We start from the raw sequence: 25,398 nt of genomic DNA on the forward strand, positions 1-25,398 counted from the left end.
ACAACACCAAAAACAAAACCAAATAGACATATCTATAAATTCGATCATCAACAGTAGACTGCAGACTATGTCAAGCATTCAATCAGCCACAATCTAGAAAAAGGAGTTATAATTTAACAGAAAATATTAATTGAAAAATCTGCAATCATCACCAAATTTCCGAATTTGACAAAAACACATTGAAGTGACAAAAGACTAAACACTAACGAGGTTTATTACTCGGGCTAGACACAATAATAATATTTTGTATTTATGTAACTTTTAATATAACATAAAATGCATAATATCGTTATGTAAATCTTATAATGATGCATTTTCCATTTGGTAATAGTGGTACACATTTGAATTAAGTTTAAAAGCTCAATATTATAAATATTTGACTCAGACATAAAAAGTTATATAGGAATCGAATTCACGTACATGAAGAGTAACTCTTGTTCGATTGTTTTTTAATAGAAATGCAACTTAGATAAATCAAGCATCCCCATTTTATTACAAACAATGTAGATTTAGAAAAATATCCCTATATTTCCATTAGAGATAGACCATGGATTTTTTAACTTTGTAATATCCCCAATTCTGTACTACTAGATTTGCTAAGAATTGCTCATAGATTGAGTTCAAACCATTTAATCATAGTAATAAGATCATTTTCATAACAATTATTTAACAGCAAACAATACATGAGAAATAGTGGAGATACAACACTATGAAAATATTTTTCTCTGAACTAATTAGATAAATAAGCTATTATAATCCAATGGGAGCATGGAGTTAGAACAGTATAGTTCTGACAAAAACTCGTAAAGAGTAGAAATCTCGTATTATAGTTGTATAGGGAGATAGACTATTGCACGTGGATCTCAAATATATAGCTATCGCCATTTTTATCTAAAGTGGAACGATATATTTACTCTTTGTGAAATACAGCAGCTTTTTTATAAAATTTAAGGTTATAAACCTCAGTTATCCTTCTTCTAAAATAAAACAAAGGAAGCAACAACACACGCACACACAAGTGATCTTTGTTCTTTGATTAAAAATCATCACATCGCTGATTAACATTCCCAATATACCTTTTCTGAGACTACAATATCTGTCCCTACGTCATTTCCAAATATTTTGCATTGCTCTAAATTTCTGTTAAAGATGAAAAAGGCACATCCATGTGTCATCTTACAAATGACAGCACATTCTATCCTGCTCTCGCTCCCAACCGATGATAGGATGTTCACGGTGTTGCACGATTTTTTCTGACCACAAAATCTGCCATTACCTGGAATCATATCTGTAACCAAAAAGAGTACTTTTTTAAACCTGCAGTGATGTAGAGATTTGCTCTATGTTAACATTAACTTTGAGATGGATAACAGCAATAAAAGCGCTATTCATTTGCTCTTACGTTTTTCATGTGCGTATAGTATTTTTTGTCATAAATTGATATACCATATCCTGTCTTTTCCATAAAAAGTTAAGTTAGGTGTGCAATATCGAGAAATATGTTTATATAAAAAATAAAAGTAGACACATGATATTTTGAAATATGAACTGAAGTTTATCAAGGTCAAGATATCAATATAGTAATTGACCTTGGTCTTCTTAGTAATCAGAACCCGGTTGTTCAAAAGTGTTGTTAGGGTAACAACTAGTCAAGCTGTTGTAAGCTAATTCTTGTTAAATTATGTTGTTCCAAAAAAAAATTACAACTAAGTTAACTAGCAACTCGTTTAGAACTTTTTCAACTGTTTTTAACATTTTTCCGTAATTCCATGTTGAAAATTAAATTTTACCCAACATTCCTCCACTTCCTGTTTGAAAAATTCCTGAATAACAACCCCCAACAAACTATCAAAGATAAGAGGGCAGAATTTTTCAAACATTGATTTACACAGAAGTGAACCTAATTAGTAGAAGAGTTGTAGAGGGACTAGCTTTGATGAGAGGGAAATTTGGCAAGGATATTACGGCAGATTACAAAAACAAAATTTGTAAAAAGATTACAGGGGAAGTAAATGCTATTGGGGTGAACTTCATACTGTCTTAACTGTAAGAACTAAGTTTAGAAACATGACTAGGTATACCAAGGAGAAATGTGTTAACCAAAAAAGGGAGAGGAACAGGACAGGTGGAGGACCTGCTCCAAAATCAATCAGTGTGGCTAAGGAAAACATAATCAACGCCATAAAAGACGCTTCCTCATTCAACGGCATTTGATGAAGGAATGGAGACATCTGTAGGTAGTTGTTTTAGATTTACAAATGTAATGATATTTTCATTCATTTGTAGCAAAGAATTTGTCACTTTTTAATTGCTACCATTGACAATTATGCAGAAAAATCCAAAAACTAAAGCGCGTCATTTGCTATGACACTAGGATATCCCTTTCAAAGAAAATCCAAACAGGGGTCGCCGATGTGCTATAAATAGCATTATAGTATCTGTAATAGCTGTGACAGTTCTGTTACCTTGGATTGCCACTCCAAACAGGAAATACACATTACAATGGCTTCCTTTGAATCTGCGTCATATGTGCATATGTTACATATGTAGTGGATGGAGAGTTGTCTCATTGGCTCTCATACCACATCTTCCTATATCTATATATGTTACATATGTAGATCTTTTTTCTTTAAATACGTCCTAAATAGCTTCCCATGCATCTTTTTTACAATACTTTTTATTCAAATCAATGTTTACAATTTAGTACAAACAAGAAGCAGTTAAAAGTTCAGGTTTTTTTTCATCTTGGTTCCTCGGTTATTAAAATATTGTTATAAACAGCATATTTTGCTAAATCGCTTCCAACAAACCATTCTGGTATAAGGAATCCGATTTCTTTCGAACTTTTCTTTTGAAATGGTAAACAATTGCTTCTGCGGTTACGCTTTTTTGAAAGACCAATGACAGTTTGGGTCAAACCTTTTGGCCTTACACGTTTTTTGATATTTTGTTGCAGAAATATGTGCGAAACACGCGGTCCACAAAATTTGGAATCCAGAAGTTGTTCTTCTTGCTGAGCTATATTTCGTTCTTCGTCTTGTGAAACTAGTTCTTCTCTGGAATTTTCGAATATTTGGACATTATCAGTATTATTTTCTTTATTATCTGTTACATTAAAACCATCATTGATGTATTCAACATCCTCATAAACATGCAAGCCTGTTTGATTGTTTTCGTTGCCAACTGCATGTGTACTTTCCACAGAATCAAATTCTAGAACTTCAAGAACCATACATTTTTTCCAATGACTTCAAAAATGTGTAATACACTGCATAATATCTAATCTCTTCTTATATTCATCACCTGTAGCTTCGGATGCAAGACTTGCTAGTTGTTGTAACAGTATTTGTGTTTTCCTGTATTTTGTGCTTTGAGACATTTTGCTCACTCGTGTTGGTGACAGAACAGACTGCTGACTGGGTTTCTGATATATCATCAAATAATCCATGTGATGTCCTGACTGTGTTTTAATCTTCCAAAGATCTGCTACTACTTCAGCAACAAACAAGTTTTCCTGATTAACTTCTCTTAGTTTGAGTATATGCCTACAGTGAAGAAGCATACTTTGATGAAACATACAAGAGCAACTTTTTGAATCGACTCTCGCTTGGCCTTGGTTTGTTGTAGCTGTCCTTACAATTTCTCTATCATCGTCCTCCTTCTGTTCAATTTTTACGTCAGATATTGGTGAAAACTGTTTATGTATATATGCCCAAGCATAAAGTTTCACTATCTTATGATATTTATATTCGGGAGAATCATTTGAGTACACTGTAACAGCTCTTTTTTAAATATACCTCTTGTCTTGCCTTTCTGTACGCAAGGAATGCAAGGCTTTCAGAAAGGGTTCAGTAAAATCTGGTAATGTGAATAGTAGTGATGGAGCACAGATTTTATTTTGTCATTTATGCTTTCAATCCTGTTATTTGTGCGATTCCCAGGATTAACACCATGTTTTAGCCCAGCAACCCTTTCCCGTTTGATGTGCCAATTTCTGTTGAAGTATGATATTACTGAGTTTGATGATTCTTCACACAGTTCTTTGTTAAAAATTTGATATTCATCTTCTGAATTTGAGTACACTATCTTCTGCATAATTTCTATTGCTTGAATTTTCTCACCAACTGTTATCCCAATTTTTCGATTGAAACTTCTCGTCTAAAATTCCTTAAAACATGAAACTAACACCACTGCAGCTTTGCTTGAGGTATAGCTTTCCCCAAAACATTTCTTTTAGTCGTGTCAGTTAATGTAACTCGTATATTTTCCCAGTTTTTGTTCTTTAATTTGAATAGTTCAATAACTTGTGAAAGTATAAATTCCTCATCATGTGTAAGCAAGAACAAAGCAACTATTTCACTTTGTCCATTCCCATCTATATCAATTATTAAGTGTATAGGCATTCTCAGATTAATATTCTCATAAGTAGCATCCACCAGTATTACTTCTGGGTAACTATAAAATGCATTCCTAATGTCTTGAAAAAATATGGCTTGCAACTTGTTGTCTTCAGTAACATATTCGACTACTGATTCAGAACAACTTGAGGATAGAATATCATGCATCTGTTCTAAATCCGTTTTCCCAGTTCATGCAGTTGCAGATTTCCTTTTTTTTTCTTTTCAAACATTATGTTATGAAGATCTTTTAACACTATCTTTTTCCCTGTTTTCTCCACTAAATAGCTTTTTACCATTTTTATGTTAGTTATCTTTTTTTGCATAGTTTCAACATCTTTTTTCTCTTTTTTCAGATAATTGCTGCTGTCTTTGTAAGAACTTAAATAAATTCCGGTTCAAAATATGATTATGTTCTTTACACATATTTGTTATCATCAACTTATTCCCATCACTCGTGATAACAAAGTATCATTCAAATAAAAGTCAAAGTCAATCAGAGCAGTCAATTGTAAACAATATTTAGAGACCATTTCGATATTAAATGAACTATGATAAAAATATTTTGAAACTTACCAATTGTGTCTCCGACTACTTGAAGAAAATTTCCTGAATCTAAAACCCTCAGGATTACCATTATCTGCTGGAGCACAGTAAGTGTATGGTGTCTGTTGGTTTGTCTTCTTACATTATTGCTGACAAAGTTTGACAAAAATATAATACCATTTCTGCCAAATCTGTAACTTTGTCTTAGTTCCTGATTGGCTAAATTTGACCGTTATGTAATGATATTGCTATATCATCTTATCAATCTATTTACATTTATAGAGACTCCGCCTATCTTATCTTGATTGGCAATATGAACAGATACACGTGCTTAAAATTCATTGACTTTATCTATATATAACACACTGGGGTTTTATAACATGTGCAGTTCGATATCATGTAGTCTTACAATAAACATGTATTCAACGAAAAGAAAGGAATTTTCGTCTTAAAGTGATTAACCTGTTATGTTACCATTGTTAGAGGCCAATTGAGTTAATTCCTTTCTTTTCGCTGAGGTGGATGTGGTACTTCTATGAAGGAGGCCATATTAAACAACAACTTCAACATTTATATCGACCTCTGAGATGTTGTTACAATTAACACTTTAACATTGCTTTTGTCGTTAATTTTTGTGAACAACAGCTAACAAATTTGTTAAATTTAACTACCCTTTAACGACAGCCTTTGCCTAACGACACCTTTGAACAACCGGGCCCATGTTGTTAATCCTTCTTAGTATTCAGATGGTTAATATTGCATGGATTTGTTAAATTTCAATTATTTCATTTTTTTGCAGATATATTATTTTAAGTTACATCTAAAAAGTTTAAACAATTTAACAAAAATAGTACTTACCTGCATGATTTATCCTGTAAACTAGAGTCTCTCCGAAATTCGAAGCAAAGGTCGAATCGATTACTTTAATCGGACATTGTGGTTCTCCATGCAAAATTAAACCAATGCCTTTTACACTCCCCAGTCCTACGTACACTTGAAATGAATTCCAAGATATCCAAAACGGTTTATACTCAGAGGAAGTGAGTAGTGATCCACTATATTCATCATCCGGTGGGTTAACTAATTCTCCTAAGTACAGTGCTGATAATGTATTACCCCATCCTCCAATAACAACAGAGAACTGCACGTCTTGAAATGTCAAGGTCACATCTCTTTTACCTCTAGCGTCAAACTGTAAGAAATTGACGTGCAAAAGTGATACTCCTTCTGTTGATATCAATTTTTCGCCTGGATGTGTAATTGAAAATTCTAAAGGCAAACCTACAATATCAGATCTTCAATACTTTAGTTTCAGTTATAAACAGTTACATATTAGATTAATCAATAATAATTTATATTTTTTTTCCTGATATGCAAGCTTTACTATTCATTTGGGTAGACCTAGATTAAGTGAAATAAATCTGACTTTAAATCGGTAAATCAGTTCGGATAAATCAATTTGAATAAGCGAACAATATTTGTGAAAATGGTTGACATCAACGAAGAAGTGGTTTTAGGGGAATTTTCTTTAAAACTTCCCAATAAGATTTTATTCATCAATATCCTCCGAAGTGGTTTTAGATCCTAAGGAAAATTCCAAGCTTATTATCATATAAAAGTTACTTTAACAAATAATTCCTTAAATTCTATTCGCAAAGTTTTTTACAAAGGAGAAGTTTTCCTTAAATTTCACAAGAACTAGTTATCATGTTTATGTCAGCTTGAATGAGCCTATGTATATGAACAGATCCCACCTTAGAGAAATCAATGATAATTTGCATTTTTATTCTGATATACCAACAATGTATGGAGTCCCCCTCGGTATATGGAACTATGTTTGGATCGATCCAACATTTAAACCTTGGCGCGGACGTGTTAAGTCGATACAACATCATCATCGTTACATATACCTAGGCGCGGATTTTTTGGTAGATCTTAGCATACATGGACCAGTGAGAATTCCATACAGTGAACATGCGTGATTTAAAGTCTTTACCTTGGCACGCAAATGTTGGTCGACATACACATACTTTTATTGTTGTGTATTCAATACAATGAATGGAAACAACAGCTTATACATTTCGAGCGCTTTCTGGGTTAACCTTCATCAGGAACGCTCAAACCCATACATTTGAAAGACAGGTATGTATACATTCGAAGCAACGTTAGGAGCTATATGACCATAAGGGACCTAAAAGAATAGCCAAATTCGGCTAAGGTCAACTTTAAATCTGCCTAAGGGAGTTATAATAGTAGTAATGTCCTAATATATCAACGGAGAATTTTAGAACGTGATGAAAACAGTCTTTACCTGGGCGCGGATATATTGGATCGATCCAAACATACGTGTACCGGTGTGGATTCCATACAGTGAACTAACGTGATGAGAACAGTCTCTACCTGGCCTGGGAGTGGACATGTTGAATCGATTCAATTATACGTATACCGGTGTGGGTTCCATACAGTGAACTAACGTGATGAGAACAGTCTCTACCTGGCCTGGGTGTGGACATGTTGAATCGATTGAATTATACTTAAACCATTGCCGTGACGTCAGCCTATTCATTAACCGTGTATTCTTTTTCTAGACTCAACGCTTACTAAATCTGTCGCTGAAATGGACTCACCAAATAATATTAAATTGTTTCCTTTATGTGCCTAATTTCATTAAGTTTGAATTTGATAATTTACTGATTTCTGTTCACTAATGGAATTAATTTAAAAACTTACCTTTAACTTTTGTAATTTTATATGCTTTCGTAGGAAATCGAACCCCTCCTTGAAATCTGTTATGTGTGACTGACATCAACACATCGACGAAACCTCGGCTACCAATGGGTTGCAATTTCGATGTCTATTTCATATATATAAATGAACATATGATATACATTGGTACAACGGACAGACAGGGTTAGTACCTTTATATATACATAATAGATGGGTATAGTATAAGTTGGTAGCAGCGAGGTTAAATTCGATGAGTTATAGAGTCAAGTTAGAAGTAGAGACTTGTCGGTTTAGGTTCGAATCCCTGGTTTTTCTTTGTTGTCCCTATTCTTTATATTTTCCGTTTTTCATATTTTTTATGTTATTTTGGATATTTTTGTAATAATAGCGGGGTTTCCCCGTTTATTTTTGGATTATTATTTGCCAATTCGCGTATTTGAAAGAAAAAAATGATTTTATTCAATTTGTCCATTTTTGTTTTATAAATATAGTATGACACATGTATGATGTCATCTGTTTTACTACATATCATTACAAATCGCAAATACCTATGCGAGTAAATTGTGATGTGCCTAGAATTAGGTTTCTTGCTAGAAGGTTCGGTTACATACTTATTATATATACCTAATATAAGTTCGAATATGTCTTATTTTGTAAATTACGGATAATATTCAGATGCATAATAATTTAAAGACAGACGTGTTATGCTATATTTGTATTTCTCTAACCAATTAACTGTGAACTTTGATTCATTAATGCTTCGTTGAACGGGGTTATCTAAAATCACTTACAATGCATTATAATTGAGAAAAGCTTTAATTTTGAAAAGACATCAACACAATAGTTTTGATCTGATCGTCACTGATGAGTCTTATGTAGACGAAACGCGTGTCTAAATTATAATCCTGGTACCTTTGATAACTATTTACACCACTGGGTCGATGCCGCTGCTGGTGGATGTTTCGTCCCCGAGGGTATCACCAGCCGAGTAGTCCACACTTCGGTGTTGACATGAATATCAATTATATGGTCATTTTTATAAATTTCCCGTTACAAAACTTTGAATTTTTGGGAAAACTAAGGATTTTCTTATCCCAGGAATAGATTACCTTAGCCGTATTTGGCACAACTTTTAGGAAATTTTGGTCCTCAATGCTCTTCAACTTTGTATTTGTTTGGCTTTATAACTATTTTGATCTGAGCGTCACTGATGAGTCTTATGTAGACAAAACGCGCGTCTAAATTATAATCCTGGTACATTTGATAACTATTAAGTTATAGATACAATGGATAATCGTTGATTCATGAAAAACAAACCATTCGCCCTCCGTGCTCATGTTTTTTTTTTTCAAGAATCAACGCTTATTCATTGTATCTATAATGCGTATAACAGTGTGGATTCAATAAAGTGTGTAATGTAATATGTACGCTTCACTTCTTTACCTACAGCAAACTTCAAATTCGACAATTAGGATCATGTTATTTTTCGTTTAATTATTACTTAGAAGATAAATACTGTAAGTGCTTCAGTATTTACACGATATGAAGCTTAATCAAACCATTGCGTAATACATCTATTTCATAGGATTGCAGTATTGAAAAGGTTTATACACTCATTTAGATCGTGACAGCAATCTGCAAATTCGAGTAATAGTATCATGTCGTTGTTTTCTGTGATTCACGTTTGAATATAGTTAAATATTTAAACAGTTTACACTTTCAACGAGATCGTCATTATATCTATTTGTAATAGGGGTTTAAATGTTCCTTTAACAATGTAATGAAAAACAATCTTAAAAAAGAAAGCAAATGTTATAAAAATATAATATTTTCAAGTCGAGAAACTATACAAGGCTGAAAATATCTTTAATAAAAAGTAAGCCACGAAGGTATAATTGTCTTTGTATATTATAAAATTGATTTTGCGTAAATTTTATCGTAACCCATTAAATTTTCCTCAACTTCATGGAATAAATTGACTACAGATTAATTGTGGGTGTCCGTAGGGAAGTGACATATAGTTTCCCAACGACACAAAAAAGAAAGTCATCCAAAGTAAATATACGGTCTTCAACAATATTAGACAGGTGTCTACAAAATGTGCCAATATCTATAAATAGTCCAAAGTCTAAAAAAAATTGCAGTAAATACATTCATCAGCGATTATCAAAGATCTGTCATTAACACCGAATTTCTGAAATAACATAAATTACCAGCAATTTAAATTGTATGTTATAACTGAAGGCTGAAGATGTTTTGGTAGCATTTTAACTGCAATTAGAAACCAGAATTTGTTAGAATTGTATTTAGGGACGGAAACAGGTCTTTTAGAGCGGTATTTTCATATATTCGTCAATACAAAAACACAACATGTTGCTTTCTTTCAAAAAGGAAAGCAATACGTGAACCCGAGATCGCTGACTGGTTAACAAAAAATTGTTGCTAAATTTTTTTTATGGGTTTTGATTTGAAACAATACAATACGGTAATGGTGATGTTAAAACACCTTTATTGAAAACATGAAATTGTGTGTAGATTCTTGCACAAGTCAATTGAAAGCAATATTGGATTTAAGTTGTGTATAGAAAAGTGTATATATACAGCTACAATTTGAATTTACCTTTTAAGGCTTGACTATTTTATCTATTTCTTAGTGTACATCATTTTCTTAGTCCTATTGCAAATAACAGTTTCTGCAAACCGGATTTCTAATGCAAATTGCACAAACCAATCGCAATATAAATTTAAGCACTCGGTTTGATTTATAATCTGGATGCATTTATTTTATCTATCATATCTTCATATTTTGTTTCCCGGATGTCTTCAACTATTCTCATACTCGTGATTGAAGCTGTCTGTACTGATGGTAGATGTTGTATAGATAAATCAAAAGTCCAATTTTCATGTGAAGTGAAACCCTGTGGCATGCAACTTATAAGAAGGTTTCGTTTATTTTTCTTGAGAGTATCACGCCAGCTTCATTGGAACCTGTTATCTAGTGACAATTACTTTGGTCTCATAAAACCTCTCAAATTTTAAGGATTTCCTAAAATTACTTAAATCAATCCAAATATTCTACACACTGGAAAACTTGGTTTTGAAGAATATTTTATTTTCAAAAGTTTTATTAATACCTGAACATACTCTCAGTAGAACCATTTCATATAAAAAGATATGTAGATATATAAAGATACCAGGATTAAAATGTTGTACGCCAGACGCGAGTTTAGTCTACAAAGAACTCATCAGTGATTCTCGAATAAAAAAAGTTAAAAAGGCCAAATAAAGTACGAAGATGAAAGGCATTGAGGACCCAAAATTTCGAAACAAAGGTTTTGCCGAATACATCTAAGGTAATCTATTCCTGAGGTGGAAAATCCTTAGCATTTCGAAAATGTCAAAGTTTATAATAAGACAGTCCCTCAAAAAAGAAAAAGAAAAAAGAAACAGCTAGAGGTCAGAATACCTTAAGTAATGATGACACTTCTTTAAAGTCACTTATAAAGCTCTTATTGCCGCGTCCTGAATTTAGATAAGAAAAGCTAAAATTCACATTCGCGAGTGAAATAAATATTTATGCATGTACGTGGTTTTCTTGCGTAAGAAATTGTAAAACGAAAGCATACGCATTGATACTCTGGATAAGAATACGCATTTTCGTCATCACATATATTATTAATCTAGGCTCAAATCTAATGTTTAATAGTTGAATTCGGATGTTAAACTACCTACCTCAAGTGTTTTGAATCCGGATTCATTGCGATTTAATCCGGAATTTGTGTGAACGCAAACCGAAAGTGTGTCGTGTGAACAGGGTATTATATAATGAAAAATGAACCGAGACGTGTGTAGGATAGCTGGTCAACACAAAGAATACAATTTTCAAAATTGTACCATATAGCAAAGATTTAGATGCCATAAGGTTGAACTATTAAAAACAAACAAAAAAAGAATTGAAATTCATTTAGCGTACATTCCTGTAAATGATTTATTCCCGAAAATTTTGAATATAATATCAATAAACACAAATGTCAAGTATTTACTGATGGAAAATGTATTTATCAAATTAATCTCTTCTGAAATTCTAACTTTCAACTATATGAATATATTGCTATACAAAATATAAGCAGAGACTTATAAAACCATATTAAAACAGTATAAAATATTCAACGTGAATTTTTTTTATGATTATTGTAAAATGTTAATGACGTTTTTTGTGAGATGCAAGGATTTAAAATCCTTGTGACTTGAAATCATGCAAGTATTTTTTTATTCACTACCGTTAAAAATTTAAACTCATGTGTAAGCCTCCTTGCTCTTTGGTGCTCATATGTTGCATATTATTTTCATAAATGTATTCACTGTTCAAACCTGTGGTACATAATACACGAATAACATTTTTAATTATATTCTATTTCTATTATGGATACATTTAGTCTCAGTTTAAACTTCATAATTTTAATGAATATTCTCTTGGTCAGGTAATATCTAATAACAAAATTAAACATTTTTGATAAAAGAATCCTTTTGTTTTATTATTTTTCTGCTTTACAACCACTGTGTTTCAGACCTAAGATACATATTTATAACAAAAATATCTTTTTGTTAATTTTCTTCATGCTTTTCGCCATTTTCCAAGGCTATGATTGAAATACAAAATACCACGTGGTAAACGTCCAGACAAAATCAGTTTATTCTGGGACATTTGATAATAATAAACTATTCCCAGGTTTATTGTTACAATATACAATAACACGTTGTATTAAATACTACATACACAACGCGTTCAGGACCGTCTCAAAACATAAAATATATATTTGCGTTATCAGTATACTTGATATCTAATAAACATTCGCATTATCAAACACACATATGTTTTGTCAAAAAGCAAATAGGTTCCTATATATAAATGATTTTTTAACTGCAACGTAGTCTTTGTTTTTTTTACTTTCGGATCGATCTACAAATGAACTTTGATTGTTGAAATATTAAATGTCACGTGGTATCCTATCCATAGAGGGGCCGTATCAAAGACATTTATAACTAACTGTATAAATGATTGAAAATTTCCGAGAGGTCCCGAGAATCTTTTTTCCAAAGATATCCGAATGGCCCATAGAAGCTACAAAAACTTACCAATTTATAGGCGTGAAAAACAACGACATTGTAATATACAATAAGTTCAAAATCATGACCGTTTCACACAGTTCCTAAAATGCGATCACAACTGGTGAAGGAACCCATAAGCTTTTCTAAATCACAGGAAGGTATATCATTTTCTCCAGCAGAATCTTAAAGGGTGACATCATGCTATGAATGAATATATGAAAATAAGGAGATGTGGTATGATTGCCAACGAGAAAACTATCCATCAAATTTCAAATAAAGTGGACGTAAGCAATTATAGACATCCGTACGGCCTTCAACAATGAAAAAAAAACCATACCGTATACCGTAGAGGCGGGGTTAAACATGTTTGTGAGAGCGCAATCCTCTCCCTAAACTGGGACAGTAGTGTAACAGCACAACATAAGAACAAACTATAACAATCAGTTGAAAAATGGTTAACTCATCAGATCGATAAAAGAAAAACATCAAACAAAAACACAGACATGACGTGGCTGGGTATATATCTATCGCTCATCCTTAACAACAAAGATTTATTTCACAATACCTTTATTAAAAAAACTGTTCATTCACGTTTAATGAAATCACTTATATTGATACCTCGAAACATCTTAGGAATAACTGTCTTTACATCGAAACAGCAATTTGATTTAGAATCATTGTTTCAGAACCGCTATGCATAATCACATTGAAATGAATGCATACAATCAGCTGCCTTTATTAATAATATGTTAATACCGGCATTAGAACAGCGGAGAATAAAAAAGCAGTGTGTTATGTCATATCAATAATACGTTGCACAATAGTGAATGGTTTGGGTGTCCTACTGGAAATCATTTTGATTTATTTTTCATTATTATTAGTGGCGTATACCTAAATTAAGAGAGATATATCTCTAAAAATCAGTGATGTGTTTGTATGACTACCGCACCTCATCGAACACTGCTGATATGGTGAACAAATTCCCACAGGACTTGTAACTATTCAAACTTACCATTGATTCGGAGAACTGTTTTCAACAACATTATACAGATACAACTTTACGATATCATGTTTGTTGATATACTCTCCTTCGGCATATTTATGGTAAATAATGTTCAAGTTTTTGTTAAGCTAAATATATATATTTTCCCATACAATTTATCGTTTGTTTTTCCCATACATTGCATATAAAAAATTCAGATGAGACTTTATTTTCCCACCATAAATTTGACGGACTGTTTTCAAAAACATGAAGTATTGTCCAATATTCGACAAGTATCTTTGTCATTGTCTTTACACCATATAAATCTCACTTTCTTTCGATGGTCTTCTCCAACCACGAAACAATGAAACATGTAGGTGAATGTATTTACTGCAATATTGTAAGACTTTGGACGATTTATAGAGATTGGCATTCTTTTCGACGTTTTTTTCTTCTTCAAGTACAAAACGATGAACGAAAAACAAATATCAAACATATACACAGCAACAAACGACAACTATAAAATTGCCTCCTCCTGACTTGGGACAGGCACATACAGAATGTGGCGGGGTTAAACATATTTGAAAGTGGCAACCCTCACCTTGAGTTGTTGGGACAGTGCTGTAACGGCACAACAAAATAAAAACTATGCGGAACAATAAAAGAAAAACAAATATGAACAGAAAAAACTCAATAACAGGCTCCTGACATGGGACACGGAGTTAAACTAGTTTCCTGGCGCCAAACCCTCCCCTAACCTGGTACAGTGATTAAACAATACAACATAAGAACAAACTATAAAAATCAGCTGAAAAAGGCTTAACTCATCAGATCGATACAAAGCAGAAAACATCTTACGAAAACACAAACCGGACGTGTCAGGGTACTTATGAATCCCACAACGAAAAGACACTGAGTACAGATTTAAGAGTATTCGCAGTTAATGGCAGCTAGTTCAAACCAAATAACAACTAATAAAAAAATATGTATCGAAGACTAAAGTATCAATCAGTACACATCCAACACCCGATGGATTTAGTGTAAAACCGTCATTAACAGTCAGAGATAAACATGACCTTGTGAAATGCCAAGATACAGGTATCGACTGATTGTAGAACCGTGAATGTGCATATGTTTATGACAATATTATTTAGTTAGGTTTTAATTTACTGATAATAAAAACAATATTTATACCAATAAAAACAATATTCAAAGATCTAGTTACAGTGTTTATTTGGTAACCTTTTAAAATAAGTTTAATTAAATGTTCGATAAGATTACCCGGATCGTGTTTAAATCTACGGGATTGGTAAACAACATAACCGTAAAATTAGGATGTGCTATCCCGTTTGAAAAAAGTTGTCTACAGGAACACTCAAACTTCCAAACAAAATCTTTGCATATATGGAAGAATTCAGTTAAGGTTTTAAATAATTTGTGGTAACGAAATCCCTGACTTAATAATTTACCAGTGATAAATAGATTACGTTCATTGAAATCCAAAACGTCACTTCAGACATGGTCATAGCGAACGAGTTGGGATATATAAACACCGTAAGATTGTGCAAAAGGAACATCACCGTAAACAAAAAGGAAAATCTTCCCTTTCGTCGTAAATTTTTGTGAGTTTCCCGTGTAAAACTGAAATATCTTAAACTAGGAAAGGACGGTTACTACAGTGTGTATTTAAAATAAGTTCCTTTTTGGGTATATTTCCGCAGTAGAATTGGAAAAATTCTTGATTGTTTTAAGCTAAAATATCACCAAGGTAACGGTAAGTGTTTTTAAATTTATCAATTAAATATTATTTAGACGATCTTTACTGAGTTTGGACATAAACTGTAATTCATAACAGAACAAGAACAAGTTTGCTAATAAAGGGGCACAATTAGTGCCCATAGGAATACCTTCAACCTGTCGATAAACTTTATTGCCGAAACGTACATAAAAGTTGTCAAGGAGAAAATTAACAGCTTCAATCATCTCATTACACATCTAGAAAGTATATCTATATAAAAATAAGGAGATGAGGTATGATTGCAAATGAGACAACTATCCACCATTATTCAAATTAAGTGGATGTAAGCGATTAAAGGCAACCGTAAGGCCTTCAACAATGAGAAAACCCCATACCGTATAGTCAGCTATAAAAGGCCCCGACATGAAAATATGAAATAATTCAATTGAGAAAACCAATGGCATAATTTATAAAAAAAAACAATCAACGTAAAATAAATATGACAGACATGAACCAACGACAACCACTGAACTACAGGCTCCTGACTTGGGACAGGCACATATAGAATATTTACCTTAAGCTTCTCATTAGAGAAGAAGGCTTTAAATGAGTTGCAGCAAATATATTTGCAATCAAATTTTTCAATCGACCATTTAATTAAATAGGATAACTTTTGTTTGATAAGATTGTGTGGAAGTGTAGTGTAAAGACTTCAAAAGTCAAAACTGTCAACAGAATCATTAGGACCATCGAAAGGACCATCGAAATCAAATAGTTTATTCTGTAGCTGATAGATGGACGTCGTAATAGGCGTTTCATTGTGCGTGTAACAATTCAAATAAATGCAAATCTTAAGAAAGAAATGAAATTATAAAACAAGGACTAGTAGCAAGCCAAGAATCTATCCAAAAAGATACTAACACATAATTTAAAAACAATAGATGCAGAAGGCTGGAAATATCTTTAATAAAAAATAAGCCACGAAAGTATGATTGTTTTTGCATATTGAAGCCCATTAAATTTCACTCAACTTCGTTGAAACATTACTACATATTAACTATGCGGGGTCATAAGGAAAGTGATAAATATTTGATAACAGAACAATATAAATTAATGAAGATGTGTTATACGTTATGCGACAGATCCCAACGACACAAAAAAAGACAACCAAAGTAATCAAACATATGGTCTTCAACAATATTAGACAGAGTCTATAAAATGCGCCAATCTATAAATCGTCCAAAGTCTTAAAACAAGTGCAGTAAAAACATTTACCACCGACTATCAAAGATCTGTCATTAATACCGAATTTCTGAAATGACATAATTAACCAGCAAACTTCATTGTATGTGATTACGGAAGGCTGGGATAATTTGGTAGCATTTTAGAAGTATGTTGTAATTATGTTTTGAGACGGAAACAGGTATTTTATAGTGTTTTCATGTTTTTTATGTTGATAAAAAAAAAACTAAAATAAGTAAAATTTCATGACAGTTTAACACCGTTCATAAAATGCAAAACAAAAAAAACAGATGAAAAAACCCATACGTATTTTTTTAATAGGAGGAAGGTATCGCACTTCCTCCAGGACCCGGTTGTTTAACTCTTGGTTAAATAGAACCCATGATTAAATCTTTTAACTGAGTGTTGCGTAACTCTGTTGTTCAACTTCTTTTAAACCCTCTATTACGTAATTCTTGATAAATTTGCAGTGAATGATAATTTTTTTCAAAATAAAATAAAAATCATTAATATTTTTCTCTAGTCCTTAAAAATCTGTTTGATCAATGAATATGATTACTTCTTGAAACAATAGAGTTTTCACCATCTAGATTGCAAAGACAACCACTGAATTAAAGGTTCCTGACTTGGGACTGACACATAAAATTAAGGCGTGGTTAAACACGTTTGAGAGCGCTCGACTCTCCCCTAACTTGGGACATTGGTGTTACAGCACAACATAAGATCAAACTCTAAAATTCAGTTGCAAATGGCTGAACTTATTTTAATCGGTACGAAGGAAAAATAAACCAACTAACATAAAAACAATAAACACAAAGCACCGATATCAGAGTACGCATAGTTACTGAAAATTAGTTCAAAGCCAATTATAATTCTAAATATATCATGTTTTCACAGACTAAATTATCAATCAATACACATCCAACTGATTTAGTGTAAGGACGTCATAAATAGTCTTATAAGTACCCGGCCACGTCCACTTGTATTTGTAGTATTTGTATTTTTATCCATCTGATGAGTTTAGCATCTTTCATCTGATTTTTATAGTTCGTTCTTATGTTGTACTGTTGCACCACTGTCCCAGGTTAGGGGGGGGGGGGGGGGGGGGGGGGGGTCCCGCAAACATGTTTAACCCCGCCACATTCTGTATGTATGTGCCTGTCCAAAGTCAGGAGCCTGTAATTCAGTGGTTGTCGTTTGTTTATGTGTTACATATTTGTTTTTCGTTCATTTTTTGTACATAAATTAGGCCGTTAGTTTTCTCGTTTGAATTTTTTACTTTGTCATTTCGGGGCCTTTTTTATCTGACTGTGCGGTATGGGCTTTGCTCATTGTTAAAAGCCGTACGGTGACCTACAGTTGTTAATTTCTGTGTCATTTGGTCTCTTGTGTAGAGTTGTCTCATTGGCAATCATACCACGTCTTCTTTTTTATATTAGAAATCCATGACCATGTGCAATGACAAAAAAAATAAGTAAATAGTATCGACAGGATGAAGGATCATGAGTACTCACAACTGTACGTATATAGCAACATATATTTAGTTATGTTTTAATTTATCAAAAACAAGATAAATGTAAGTACCGATAAAAACGATATTTAAAGATTTCTCAACTATCTTAAATGATAACTTTTAAGAATAACATGAATAAGTAACCCACAGGATCTATGAGTTTACATTGATCGTATATAACTTTACGGGATTTATAAAAAATGAAAACAACACGTTAAGCAGTTTCATGCGTATTTATAAACGATATCAACGTAAATTTTAGGATATGATATCCCATTTTAAATCAGAATTCTACAGGTAGTCAAACTTCCTAACCAAATCTTTGTATCTGTGGAATAATTTAGTAACAGATTTGATTAAATTGTGGTAACGAAATACCTGACTTGATAATTTACCAATTCATTGAAATCTAAAAATCTACAGATACGGGCATATCTAAAATGTTGTGAAATATACACTCCGTAAGAAGAGACAAAATGAACATGATCATCCAAAAGGTAAAAAAAAAACAATAGGGAACCAACATTCGTCTCTTTTTGTCGTAAATTTTTGTGTATGAGTTCGAGTATGAAAATTTAGATATCAAAATCAAGGAAAGGCAATTATTGTTGTCTGTATTAGATATATTTTTCTCTTGAGTAAATTTCCGCAAAAATTGGAAAATTCTCGATTGTTTTAAGCTAAAATATCATACAGGTAACGGTAAGTGTTTTGAGATTTATTAATTATACAGTAATTTAAACGAATCTTTACTAGTTTAGCCATAAACTGTGATTTATAACAATACGGGATCAACTCTGCTATTAAAAGGGCACAATTGATGCCTAAAGGAATGCCTACAACCTGTCAATATATTTTATTGACAAAACGTGCATCGATATTGTCAAGAAAAGATTTACAGCTTTAATCCTCTTATCACAGCTCCATTACATGTAAGTGTATCTAGCATATTTCCCCTTTTCATTAAGAATGAGGCTTCATATGTCTTGCAGCAAAAAAAAATTGCCACCAGATTTTTCAAAGGACCATTTGGTTACATAAGAGAACTTCTGTTTGATACGATTGTGTGGAAGTGTAGTGTACAGAGTCGAAAAGTCATAACTGTTAATGTTTAGTATGAAATGATATGGTTTAATTTCACAATACATCAACGAGTTTATCAAAAAACTGGTCTCTCACATTTTACAATATCACTACAATTGATACCTCGGAACATTTTAGGAATAAATGTCTAAACATCGAAACAGCAATTTAATTTAGTGTCATTGTTTTAAAACCGCTATGCACAATCACATTGAAATGACTGCATACAATATTCACTTCATCAGCCTTTATTCACAAACATGCTAGCACCGACATTCGAACAGCAGAAAATAATAAGCCACATGTTAGGGCATATCAAGAAAATGTCACACGATAGTGAATGGTATCGGTGTCCTAATAGATACCATTCTGGTTTATTGCGGTTCAATTTTTCTGATTTTCAACAATTGTATTTGGTCACAACTTTTTAATTATTTGTTTAGTGTGCTGTTTTTCAAACTGCATTTTGTACATTACTGAGTTTTTCTTACTTTTAACAAAGCAGACCATTATTAAGGGAGATATATATCTTAAATTCAGAGATGCGTTTGTAAACGGCAGTTTCGTCAATGTTTTAAGTCTTGATTAATGATATTTTTATTAGTTGTTATTGGTTTTGAACAAGCTGTCAGTAACTGCGAGTACTCTCAGAACTGTACTTAGTGTCTTTTTTTGTTGTGGGATTTATTAGTACTCTGTCATGTCCGGTCTGTGATTTTGTTGGATTTTTTTCTGCTTCGTATCAATCTGATGAGTTAAGCTCTTTTTAACTGATTTTAATAGTTTGTTCATATGTAGTACTGTTAAAACACTGTCCAAAGTTAGGGGGAGAATTTGGAGCCAACAAATATGTTTAACCCCACACCACATTCAGTATGTGCCTGTCCGAAGTCATGAGCCTGTCATTCAGTGGTTGTCGTTTGTTACTATATATCATATTTGTTTTTCGTTAATTGTTTTGTAAATAAATCAGGCCGTTATTTTTCTCGTTTGAATTGTTTTACATTTGTCATTTTGGGGCCTTTTATAGATGACTATGTGGTATGGGTTTTGTTCATTGTTGAAGGTCGTAACTTTTATGTCATTTGGCCTCTGGTGGAGAGTTTTCTCATTGGCAATCATACCCCATCTTCTTATTTTTATGTTTGTTAGCAGACATACACCAGTCTGTGTCACTTAGAACCTTAAAATGTATTTATGAAAAAAGTTGAAAAAAAACGTGCTAGTGTTTTTTATGGGAATTGTGTTCGTTAACCTTCTTCTACCTCCTAAATAGTGTATCACTAGCGCACTTGGTTTATCATTGCACTGCTGATGTGTTGAATGATTCATAGTTGAACAAATTCCCACAGGACTTGTAACTATTCCAACTTACCATTGATTCGGAGAAGTATCTTAAACAACATGATACAGATACAAATACAACTTAACGATGTCATTGTTGTTGGTACACTCTCCTTCGCCAATCTGAAAATTAAAATATGATTGTTTTCATTGATCAGTCAGGGGCATTACTTGAAAAAGTAAATTTTAAAATTACCTATTTAAGTAATGTTAAAAACGAGGCTATTTTTAATATTATTTAATATATAAGTAACTTTTCTAAATGTTATTTTTATAGGTGTCCAATCATACAGATTTTACTAGCTTTAACAAATTTTCACAGTCATTAGGTTATTTTTCCCATGAAATTAAAAAAAACTAATACTCCGGAAAACACAAATTGCCTTTCTGACGCATTTATCTTTCATATCGACGCTTTTGGGTAAAACATTGGTCACTTTAGATAATTAAAATGTCATTTTCCTTGAAAATCTTGAAAGTAGACAGATATGAATAGATAGAAACTTCTGATTTAATTAAGACTTGAAGTTATTTATAATTTGTAACCCAAAACAATTACATGTCTCCCTTAAATAACTTTAATTACTAATTCTTTCAAAGATGTATAAAATATTTATTCAAGTAATATTTTTGTCAATATTTTTAAAGTAACCTTTTCCTCTTAAATTTAATAAATTCTTGATTTTATGTAATAAAATGATGTGAAAACTACATTTAGTCCATGATTCATTTGAAACTTAAAATAACTCAGTTGAGAAATTTAATCATTTTTAAAAAACAAAAATTACCTATATAAGTACCTAAAAAATAACTTTAAGTAACGGCCCTGACTGTTATTAAGAAATTAACACTGAAAAGACAAAAGCATAAACACTTTTCCATATTTTATATTTTCCCTATCTAGGCTATGCATTTAACTCATATATTTGTAAAAATGTTTAGAAAATAAAGTCTCAAATACATTTTTGATATGTAATGTTCAAGTTCTTCTTATGCTACATAATTTTTTTCCATACAATTTATCAATTGCCACCAGATTTTTCAAAGGACCATTTTTCAAATGGAAAATTCAGATGAAACTTTATTTTCCCACCAAAAATATCTAATTTTTCAGATGTATTTATTTCAACAACAAAAACACAGACCTTTAAATTTCCAAATTTATGTGTACTTTGTATTGTCTTTTAAAACAGACGTTAAGCAACTAACAATCAATCAATCTTTTAAAACAGTCGTCGTTTGTGAATTTCCAAATATTGCATCTACCAAACATCCTGAAGTCCGAGTCCAAGTCAAAAACATTTTACTCACCAATAATATGCAGGTATACAGTCTTTTCTGTTCTACAAAACCCAAACGTTTGACTTTCAAATATATATTAATTTTTCTTACACATGATTGCATCTATAAATTCGATATACGAAAGCTCACTAAGATAACAGTTTTTAGTTATTAATATTGTTGAAGACAGTTGCTTAGTTTTTTGCATTTAAATCTGTTACATTATTCATTATTGTTTTAATGATCTCAATGTCCTATTGACTTTCGAAAAGCAGGTCAGAATGGACTTAAATTGACCGAATACATTCACTAAAACTTAAATGGAGACAGGCATCGGTTTTTATATCTTATATCCCATCGCCCTGAAAAAAATCACGTTCCAAAGGATCTTAATTTAATGGCACAATAAAAAAAAAGTCAAACACCTTTCTAGTTAAGCATGTTACAGATAAAATCAGTATATAGATCTGTGGATGCGTGAACGAAATGTTCTTTATAACACACATAGACATGGTCATCTTGTTACCTCCCTTGTAGTAAATATTTACATCACATGTTACTGACATGACCAGTATGAATGGTCTATTATCAGTGATTTGGCAAACAAGAACATGACAACTTATAATTCAGATTTATAATAATAACATTTCAACCACCGATGTATGAGGACTGGTTGATGTTCATGTGGATACTTTGGCTAAAACGGTTGTGTGTACACCACAAAATTTACTCTGAGTGCAGACAACCCTTTGCAATTGAAAGCATTTTAAGGCATAGCATGCCTTAGATATGTAAGCCTCATGTCTATGTCCAGCCTCAAATCTATGTCCTTTCCACAAATCTATGTCCTTTTAATATTGCGTCATAGACGTTCCAAATTTATGTCCTTTATTGTCTCAAATCTATGTCTTTTATTGTCTCAAATCTATGTCCTATATTGTCTCAAATCTATGTCCTTTATTAACTCAAATCCTTTATCGAAATGTGGTGACGTAAGACATAGCAAGACGTAATCAAGTAAAAAAATATGTGTAGTTTCATTCTTGAAGGCACATTAAAGGGAAAGTCCGCGATTTTTTACTTATCATCTAAATATGTTCATCTTAACATAAAAAACACATTCACAAAGTTTTAAATTTATATTCTTTCTAATAACGGAGAAAATCAAGTATTTGTAACTTTTTTGGTTGACCTACGTCATTGGGTTGTGACGTTTTAACCCGATTTGTTGAATCATGGGAAAAAATAAAATCTGTTAAAGTCTTAATTGCTTATCAGAATTTTACGTAATTAAAAGCGCACAGATGACCGTTGGTCGTAGTTAATAACCACAATATAAGAATGAAAGAAAATGAATATGTGTGTACCGTTTTGTATTGATTGAATAAAACTTCCTATATGAAGTTATCTAAATATAAATATTTTCGAATTAATTTCATAAATTATTGTTGAGATTTTTTCATAAAATATCTGTTGAACACTTTGACTGATATTAAACTGAAAATATTTTACGTTTTATTTACCGTTATAACTTTGGTAACCATTTCAAGGCAAAATATTTGTGAACAGAGTGTGTATATTATTTTGTAAAGTCATTGTTTATTTATCGATTTGAGGAGAATTCGTTTGAACTTTACCTTGCAGCAATTAAGCCTCAGGCGTACACAGGTGTGAATTCAAGCGTACACAGGTGTGAATGTTGTCATTTTGAATGGATTAACAGAAAGAGTATAGCGTGTTTAATACACCAAGCTGAAATACCCGATGACAATAGAGAAACAATAATTAAAATGTATAAATTAATTGAAAATAAACATTCAATTTTTTTAATTCCGGAAGTGTATTTTGAAATGGAACAATTTTCGATTACGCTCTATGCAATTCATACTTGGCATAAAATTAAAATATGAAGTTAAAGAAAATTAATTTAATATTTCCCAATTAATAATTGCACATCTGTTTAATTTACTTTACCGGAATTCTTTAACTTGTATTTAAATCTGGCGATGTTTAAATGCTAACAATCGAAAAACTATCGCAATTTAAAAGTTTTTATTGAAAAAATACAAATAGTACAACATGCATGATTTTTTATCTTCTTTTTAAAATTTCATTCCTACATAATAAATTCAACTAACAATCTCTTAGCATAATTATTTGTGAAAAGAATGCCAATTATCATTTATTTCATTCATTATAAATCTAAGCTATTAAAATAATTGTTTATTCCGTCTGGACATTTTTATTTTCTTTTTTTTTCTTTTGATCTGTTTTTTGTATGAGGTGTTCTAATTGTCTTTAACGGTTTGAACATATGAAAATTAAATACAATCATTTTTATATTATATTATAATTTCGTGTAATACTCTACAGGGTAGCCGTCATTAATCCAAAATAGTAATTGTAGTAATTAATGGCATAGCTAAGTAATGTATTGCTGACAATGACGATTTTAGAACAGTTCGTCTCCTTGAAACAAGCTGTACTAGTATACTTTTCCTGAGGTATAAGCGCCATTGAAGACGAGCTCCAGATGTTCTTTCTAAAGGACAAAGCAGACTAATAGCGTATCGTTCGTTTGTTTGTTGGGTCAGGGGAGGCCAACCACTTGCCCAGATAAACAGAATCACCATACAAGCATAGTTGTCAACACTATCGGAAAAGAGTTCCTATCGTCGGACCATCGTTGTTAACAGCAATATTTGATGAAGCAGATGATGATAGTAGAAAGCAATATGAGCGTATTATTTATCTTGAATCTTGTGTCTGACGAAAACTAAATGCCTGCATGGTTATATCTTGCCATTTTGTATTGGTTTGGTGGGTGTTCACTCAAAATCGTAATTCAAAAATTGTGTTTGTGAGATGTAGATTCACTTCAATAACGAATTTCGAATTCGTCTATATATTTGTGACAAGTGTATACCACGGAGAAGCTCTTTATGTATATTACTCCCATTTGGTTTGGGTGTGAACCATCGATGTTTACAGCAATATTTAATGAATAAGATGATGATGGTAGAAAGAAATATGAGCGTCATGTGGCAAATATTACATAAATGTCTGACTATGAGTTATCTATCTGTATGAAAAGATTTCCAATACAACCATATTGAGTAGGATTTTTACATGCTATACTCGAGTCGTACTAGTATACAGGCTTCTCATGTAGTTAATTTGACTCAGACACACATCTTTTACTTTAAAATGTATGAAAGATTCTATATAAATATATTAAATGTAACAATAATTAAACGCCTACAGGCAATAACTGAACGGGTATGAAGTTTTTATACAGATTTATTCTTATTTACATAATCATTTACAAACTAAATAAATTGAACAAAGAAACACAGTGACACTACGATATAACAAATGGGATACTTAATTATTTTTAACCATGCTATGCAGAAACTTAACACATCAAGTTAGCGCA

General features: G+C 32.0%; 1 long non-coding RNA gene across 1 annotated transcript in view; it reads right to left on the reverse strand.

Moving 5' to 3' along the window:
- Window positions 1–248: 248 nt before the first annotated feature.
- LOC127716115 (uncharacterized) overlaps window positions 249–25,398 on the reverse strand; it is a 39,786-nt gene continuing 14,636 nt past the window's right edge. The window contains exons 3-5 of the long non-coding RNA XR_007988763.1: window positions 20,713–20,804; window positions 5,802–6,224; window positions 249–1,288 (exon numbers count right to left, since the gene is read on the reverse strand). This is a non-coding gene — a long non-coding RNA (uncharacterized LOC127716115). The remainder of the gene's footprint in view (window positions 1,289–5,801; window positions 6,225–20,712; window positions 20,805–25,398) is intronic.

This window comes from Mytilus californianus, unplaced genomic scaffold, assembly GCF_021869535.1.
Source record: "Mytilus californianus isolate M0D057914Y unplaced genomic scaffold, xbMytCali1.0.p SCAF_9, whole genome shotgun sequence".
In the NCBI taxonomy this organism is placed as follows: Eukaryota; Metazoa; Mollusca; class Bivalvia; order Mytilida; family Mytilidae; genus Mytilus; species Mytilus californianus.